The sequence below is a fragment of the Falco biarmicus genome, chromosome 7 (assembly GCF_023638135.1).
Source record: "Falco biarmicus isolate bFalBia1 chromosome 7, bFalBia1.pri, whole genome shotgun sequence".
In the NCBI taxonomy this organism is placed as follows: Eukaryota; Metazoa; Chordata; class Aves; order Falconiformes; family Falconidae; genus Falco; species Falco biarmicus.
Genome location: NC_079294.1, coordinates 61056036 through 61064574, shown reverse-complemented (window position 1 = coordinate 61064574; position 8539 = coordinate 61056036).

The following is an 8539-nucleotide window of genomic DNA, read 5'->3' as shown; positions in this document are numbered from 1 at the left end:
TTGTTTTAGTTTCTTTCAGAGATACTGCTTAATTTGTATGCACTTATTATTTCTTAGCAAAATCTCAGTTTTATGAGGATTATTAAGTAAACGCTCAAAAGGAGGGGATTAAAAAAAAAAAAAAAAGACAGACACATCCCCTTGCTGGCTTTTTCCACTGGGCTACATTTTGAGATCTAGGATGTCTAAAGGGTGGTTTAAATAAAATCCCAAGCTACGGAGTATTATACAAAACATTCTCCCTAGGCACAATATTTCTTCATAAGAAAAGTTATTCCAACTACTTCAATTCCATTGGTAACCAAATTTTATTTGTGCTCGTATTACTCTCATTCTTTTTAAAAAAATATTATTTCCTTTGTTCCACATGTAATTTAAATCAAACCACTACTAGAAAACAACAGGATGGCACATAACTTCATTGTCTATAACAATTCTGTTATAAATCTTTAATGTATGTGCAAGGACTTAGGCAAATAAAGCCACTGATGGAAGGCTGGCTACTTACACAGGAGAGGGTTGCTCACAAAGGTGAATGTTTGCAAGGTCAAGATCTCTTGCACTTTTTCTTTTTTTTTTTTTTCCACCACAAGCAGAGTAACCTTTGCAAATGCAGGTAGCTGTGGATTGCCAAAAGTATTCTCAATATTCCTTTCGCAGAAGTCTTTTAGGTTCTGATCCAAAGTCAGTGGGAGTCTCCTCATTGCCTTCCATGGATTTGGGATCAAGTTTGTCGTGGTTTAGCCCCAGCCAGCAACAAGCACCACACAGCTGCTTGCTCACATCCACCTCCCCCCTGGAGCGATGGGGAGGAGAGTCAGAAGACAAAAAGGTAAAACCGATGGGTTGAGATAAGAACAGTTTAATAATTGAAATAAAATATAATAACATAATGATAGTAATAAAAAGGGAGATGACAAAAAGAGAGATAAATAAAACCCAGGAAAGACAAGTGATGCACAATACTGCTGCTCACTGCCCGATGCCCGGCGAGTCCCCGAGCAGCAATCAGCCGCTCCCAGCCAGCTCCCCCCAGTTCGCACACTGAGCACGATGCTCTATGGCACGGAATATCCCTTTGGCTAGTTCGGATCAGCTGTCCTGGCTCTGCTCCCTCCCAGCTCCTTGTGCACCTCCTCACTGGCACAGCATGGGAAACTGGAAAGTCCTTCACTTAGAGTAAGCACTGTTTAGCAACAACTGAAACATCAGTGTGGTGTTAACATTATTCTCCTACTAAAACCAAAATCACAGCACTGCACCAGCTCCTAAGAAGGAAATTAACTCTACCTCAGCTGAAACCAGGACAGAGACCCAAAGCAGAAGGCGGTTGGAGAAAAACTCCTTTACAGATGTAATTATGGGTTTGATTTTTCTTTTACTTGCTATTACCAACCTGTTCCCATTCTCCAGGCAATTCTTAAAAGAGCTCATTACTAAGATCTGGCAGAAGGAAAATGATATGAAGCAAGAGCAGGTGTTTTCTGAACAGAAGAATCTGTTTCTTTTCAGAAAATAACCATAGTGAACATGAAGATGACAGCTGTGAAAGCTGCAGTGGTGTGACAGAGTCTGAACAGGAGAAAACATAACGCTAGTCATCCACGGCATGCTGACCAAATACAGCACGTGAAAAGAGAAAGATTTTTCTGAATACTTCTGCAACCGAACTAGGATTGGATCAACTTTATTTGAGTATTTTTCTTTCTGGCTGCCTTTTTTTTGCATCTTGCAAAACTGCAGTGATGATACAGTGACCTCAGTGGCAGAATAGAATCCAAAAAACAGTATTTTCTGGTGGTTTGCAGATGCAGACAGTAGAAAATCTTTCTGTTTCCCTTCCTAGGAAAAATTTCCATTGGCTGTAAGACACAAAGGCATGCAAAATTGCAATGGTATAGGGGTTCGCTAACTTTTAAACTTGTATGATTTTAGTATGCAGTGATATTTTTGAAGTTCTGGTGAGGTTACTGTGCAAGGATCTCAAATTATTTCTTCTGAAATGCTCTCATATGCTTGTAGATGAAAATTTTGAAGCATGAATCCTAAAGAATCCTCAAAAATGGAAGACAAAAAGACTGATGTTTATTGTTTCAGAGTTCAGTCTTTTTGGCCTGGTTTACCTATGTTTCATGACTTCGAGCAATTATGAATTGTCATTAGGACTTCTAATAACAGGAGAGACTTTCCTGAAAAAAAAAAAAAACTTGCTGGCAAAAATCAGCTCCTCTTGAGGGCTAAGGCTTCCTCTTCTTTTCAGTCCTGCTATTTTTCATATTCTCTGATGGGGCTTCTGGCTCGTGGCTCCCACCAGGCTTTTTAAAAATCACTGCTGAAAGCGAGCAAGCACTGCTCAGCTACTCTTGATATACTGATATGACAAATTCTTTCCCTGATTCCCCCGTAAAGAAAGCACAAGGATTGCAAAACCACTTGGGTAGCCCCACTGACTAGATGCTCCATTTTTGTAGTGGAGGTAAAGGAATTAATACGCCAAGACGCAATCTGATGAAGAGTTAATGCCTCCAAGTGAGGTAGAAAAAAAGATCTGTTACTATATCCCCTCCTAGCTGAACTATGCTCAGACTGAGGGCTGAATTTTAAACTAAGCTGGTGGAAATCCAGAACAATTCTGCAACATATGGTGTGATACGGTTATTTGGTAAGAAGTCATAGATATATTGGTGATGCTGACAGAGGGAGTGGGAGCTTGAATTTGAATATGGAAACAAAAATCAGATGGGTGACATCAGCTACTTTGGACCAGTTGATAATATAAACTAAATGTGTGATGCAGCAAATTCTCCAGTAATTGTGAAATCAATCAGGCAGGGCAGGGAAAGAAAGGGGAGGGTTTTCCACCAGATAATTTATATTTGCTTGAGCATGTGGTTCTTTACAGCTATCAGCACTGATCGAATGTCTAAAGCAAAGCAGTAAGAGAAAACCTGTGACTTATGATAAAAAGAAATAAATCCTTTCTCTCTTTCTAGCAGAAGAAATGTGAGCATCTGTGTTTTCAGCAACCTTCTGTCTCATTTCCTCATCTTTCCCTCTGAACAAAGTACTGACTGACACTGGGGATAGAATGTTTTTCCTCTCTAGGAATCTCTTTGGCTGACTACCCTGAATTCAGAGTATCTGTGGATAGGACCCCCAGAGGCTTAGTCTTGCCAGAGCTAGATGAAATAGGTTTGAAACTTAAATGCTGAAATAATGCTGGGAAAAGGTATGTGTCTCTGCTGCCACTGTTCAAGCAAACCCTCGTTCAGTTCACATGCCGTTTCCTTTGTATTTATGTTCTGAAGGGTTGAAAAGATCATTAAAGATTCCATGAACTAACTCATGAATATTCAGAGATGAGCACACAGCATTTGGAGTTTCCTTCAGATTTTTCAGTGAATATCAGGTATCTGATTTGCAGTCTGTCACCGATGATGAAGTTTATTAGGATACATATTCTCAAGCCTTGTTTTAAAGTTCAATGTATTGAATTACCCTACAAAATGCCAGAAGCCAAAATTCTTGCCTGAAGTTTTAGGGAACACATACAGAAGGTGAAGGAATCATGGACCAGTTCTTCTGCATCTTCTGAAGGTCAACCTGCCTTACAGGTGTACTTTGAAGGTACTTTGCAAAATGTCAAGCATGATCTTTCTAATTCTGGATGCTTTTTGGGTGCACATCTATACCTTTCGAACATTTGGAAAAGGCAAGTACTTTATTTTTACTCCTGTTTAAAACAACAGCTCCGGCAGCAGTATTTAGGAAGTACTTAATCTTAGTCCTTTAATCCTCCTTGAATACTACTGCACTGCTGCTTTACGCACAGTAGGTTCTGGGGCTTGTGTGGGTGTGTAAAGTGAAAGACAGACACAGTGGCAAAGGAAGTATTCTGAACTGTAGCTATTACAGAGTATTAAGCAATTGCCCTTGGTAAGAAGTGATAGTAGCAAATAATAGCATATTCATTTTGTTGTTGACAATGGATTGTCTAAGCATATATCTGAAAATTCCAATTAAATTCAGTCTTGATGCTCATAGCAGATAAGATGCTAAGAGATCTGCTTTCATACATATGAATAAAATAATTATTATGCAGCATATCTAAGTAGTTGACACCATCAGAAAGTCTACCCTTGAATAACAGGAAAGGAAGAAAATGTCCCTTCTTTTGTAGTCAGAAAGAAAGTATTGACTACATATGTGGCATGTTTTGGACATCACTAGCTGTAAGATACTTTTCTTTATAAACATGACAGCTCTACTAAGCACGGTACAGAAATTCTTGACTCTTGTGCGAATACAGCTAAGCTTATCTCTTTGAGAATGTGCTGAATGTCGTATCTTTTAATGTAATGTTGTCTGTGCCATTGGTTCCTGGTGCAACTATGACACGCATTTTACTGTACTTTGAAATTACGGAGCATGTTTATCTGCCCACTGTATGTTCTTTTATATGGTTTTGTACTGGAAGTTTTGTCCCTGGTACTTAAATGACAAGCTAGTGCAGTCATATTTCATATTGTAAAGAAAAGCCCGTGTTTCCACAAGTGAAAAAGTGGTAGAGATAGTGGCGTGAGTTAGTGTAGGTGACTACAATGTTGAACAACTACTGCTAATTAATTAAATTGACTTGCAACTCATTACTGGCAATGTAGGATAAAATTAGTAAACTTCCCTTTGCATATATCTCTCTAAGATTGCAATGCCACAAAGTGAACTTGACTTATGAGGCAAGGCTCCTGCCAGGATTACTTAAAAGACAGGACAAAGAAGGGAAAACATTTGTTTACTAATACACATATTCTAGACAGTTGAGATATTAGATTTTATACCTGATTTTCTCTGTTTTTAATCTGACATGAACAATAATATCTGGCGAATAATTCTAAGGTTCCAGTCCATGAAACACATTTTGATTAGAGACTCAGAATTGCGTGAAGGCATAAACCCAGCTATAATCTTTCTTTTCGTCTTGTGATTCCTATTGTGTATCTCATCCAGTATGTTTCCAACATCAACTCTTATTTGCATTTCTTACTGTCCCCCCCCCCCCTTCATTTTGTTCCTCAGAAAAAATAATTTGAAAACAGTAGCTTGTTAAATTATCAGAAAATGTCTGACAATAATGTCATCAAAACTGCGCGTTCTGAGTACATTCTAGTTACAGGTAAAACCCCTGCTATTTTCTCATGATAGGTAAATCAATACTAGGTTTATAACATTCATTCAGAGATATCTTATAATAAATCCTTTTATGTTCCAAATTCATTACTGGCTTTGCTGGATATCTAGATGCAGAAAATGGGGACAGATGACATACTGATCGTGAACCCATTACTGGAAAAATTGCACTGATCTTAGGTTCAGGTCCTTAAATGACTGCAATTATAACACCTACCAAGTGCACATAAACAGAAAAGGAGAAGTTGGGTTAGGAGAGAAAGGGCAGAGGGAAGCAGATCAGATACAGATGCGATTCATCCTCCTCATAGATTTGTCCACCTTCAAAGTTGTACAGCTAATGAAGAATAATTATCACTTATTAATTGCTCATTATCTTTACGATTGCAACTCAATAGCACCATATGTCACAAGGGTTCTCTTAGGCAAAAAGCAGAAAATTCTCTTGACTGCAGTGTCAGAGAAAATAGTTCTTATGAGCATCTGAGTATTAATCTCAAGAAGAAAAGTCTCTAAGACACGCATGTTGCGTATGAGTGGAAAGATGTGATAACTTCCAGGGTATTTCTTGGTGTTGTTAGCTGTGCCTAGAACTAAACATTACACACATCTTTAGCAGCATCTCGGCAAAAACTCTTTCAGCAGAAAATGAACTTCGTTTATCTAATTTCTGAGAATTATCCCTCCTAATAAAGTGACACTACAAATTTTGCTCAGAACTAAAATGACAGATAAATCAAAGAGGAAGATTTTTCTTCATTATGTAAAGGCTTCCTAACATTTCCCAATAGTTTACAATAACTAAACAATCCCCAACTTTTAAACAAAAATAGAGTTGGAAAATTAAAGACTGCTTTCATTAGTGCTCCTTTACAAGAGATTGATGGCTATTTAATACTGATATTTGACTGAACAGCAAGAAAAGAATCCCTAACTTTTGGCACTTGCATGTACTGATCTCTTAAAAATTTAGCGTGCATTGCCTTAAAGAGTTAAACACGCCTGAAGCCCAAAATGGCAGTTATTCTAAAGCCAGAGCCTCATAAGTCACTGAGAAAGCTGTATCAAGAAACCGGAGGAATGCAGCTTAATATTAGTCCCTAAATTAACAGAGTGAAAACTGCATAGTCAAACTTGCTTTAAATGCTGCACAGAGTTTTTCCAAAGGCCTGCAATTATTGCCGAAACTCTGATTTTGCAGACACTTTCAAACTATCTAAAAATCCCTATTCTTATAAATCAAACTTTAAATCATGCTTTCTCTCTCCTACCCAGTACAAATACAAAGCTCTTACTGCAGAGTACAGAAACAGAACATTTGAATCTGAAGAAAACCACAGCTATGCTATAATAAAGTACTCTGCTTATAAACATTTATCTACAAAAAAGCATCTGCAATTTCAGACCACACTGAAGAATTCACCTCAAACTAGAAATTAGCCATATCCGGTGGAGTCAAATGAAAGTATTATTCATCGTCAAGGTACTCATTCATATAGTTGCAATCTACAATTTATCATTATCCAAAGGCACAGTCCATATAAATCCAGCATTACAGTAATAGTACAGAAAATAGTTTGCACCTAAGTATAGGGAGCATGCTGCATAATTAAGAAAGAGCACACGAACAGGCGCTGACATTAAGTTATTAAGCCCCATCTCTATTTAAACACTGTCAAACATGACTACAGAAATAAGCTACAAAGCGAGCAGCACTAGTTCAGCACAGGACCATCGAGCAAGCACTCCCCTGCAATACACACACATCCACACAATGCAAAATGATACAGTTAGTGTCACTGCATATCAGCTCGATTCACTTGATTTAGAAACAACAACAACAACAAAAAATCATGCAGCTCTGACACTGCTCCCAGACTGGAGGTTGTCTCTCTCCGAGCAAAAGCTGCAAGGCTTCAGCTCCTGATTAACCCAGGGAACAGGCGCCTGCTGCAATATCCAAGTCACTTACTGCATTGCTTTTCAGCGTAGCGAAAGTGGCTGCTCTTCCCGGGCACACATGGCTTGCTCAGCCGGAGGGGTTCTCTATTCAGCGCAATCCAGCCTCAAAGTCTCTGCATGTGCAAGGTAATTGCCTGTGCTCTGTACTGGGGTTTTCTGGCTGCAGTGACTGCTCACCCTATCCATTGCCTCTGGTGTATGCTAAGTAAGCAATCCCCTGGGTCTTCATAACGAAAGGATGAAGAGTCACAGCTTTTAAGAGCAGATAAGGTGTTCTGCCGAAAGCCTCTGTGCTTCCATGGCATTTTAAAGGCAAAGGGGCTGGGGATGCCTTCATCTTGCCTTATGGCTCTTTATAGTGCAAGTTGTTGTATTCTGTAACTTGCAGCCAAACGCTATTTTTTATACTTCAGAGAGGTGTTGAGTTTTCATTACAAATTCAAGCCAATATATTTTTAAATGTTGAGGAGCAAACACTTTCAATTGAACTTAATCTTGTATTTTTCAGAAGTACAAGTGAAAGGGAGGGGTTCCCTAGCTCTGAAACAGACTGTGCCAGCCCTGCTTACATAAAGGGTACAGTCAAAAAGTAGCAGCCTAAAACTTCACGGATTAACATCCCAGATTGAACACGCTCCAAGCACTGCTCTAGTCTTGAAGGAGGGATTGTCACCCGTGTCCATTGTCTGTGGAGTGTCTGTCACTGTATGGTGGGGGGACTGGTCCTACCGCAGGCTGGCGGGGTAGAAATAACAAGCAGTAATAATAAAGAGGCAGCAAGAGAAAGAGCCACAGTAAATGATTTCTCATTAGGGATCCTAAGTTTTTCATTACGATGACATGTTTGACTCTGTGCCTTTGGGAAGCCGTTGGGTAATTGCACTTGCTTTCCCTGTAACCAGCTCGAGTGAGGTGCTGTGAAGCCGGACTGTTGCCCACTCCAACCCTGACCTTCAAAGGGACTCTTGGGAGAAAAGGTCCATTCTGGCACTGTGCTTCCCTGTCACCCAGGCCTCCAGTGACCTGCTAGTGTTAATTGTGCCCAACTGTATGTGGCAAATTTGTGAAAAGAAATATATGGCAGTCCTGGAGACAAAAATGTGATGCTTCCTCCGCATAGGTGCCCCAGTAGATACACAGCAATCAATGACTAGGATTTCTTAAGACTAGGCTTAAGGCTTGTGTTAGGCGTTGATTCACTCATCCCTCTAAGTGTCTTGGGCAGGGGAGATTTTCTCTGCCACTGGTGGGGGCACTGAGACCTCACGAGAATAGCAGCAGCTTCATGTTAGTGAGAGGAGGCTTTAACTTTAACTCCCTTACTAATGGCTTTGAGCATCCTCAGAGGCTGAGTATCACTTTGGGTAGTGTGGGGAAATCCCAGCCACTA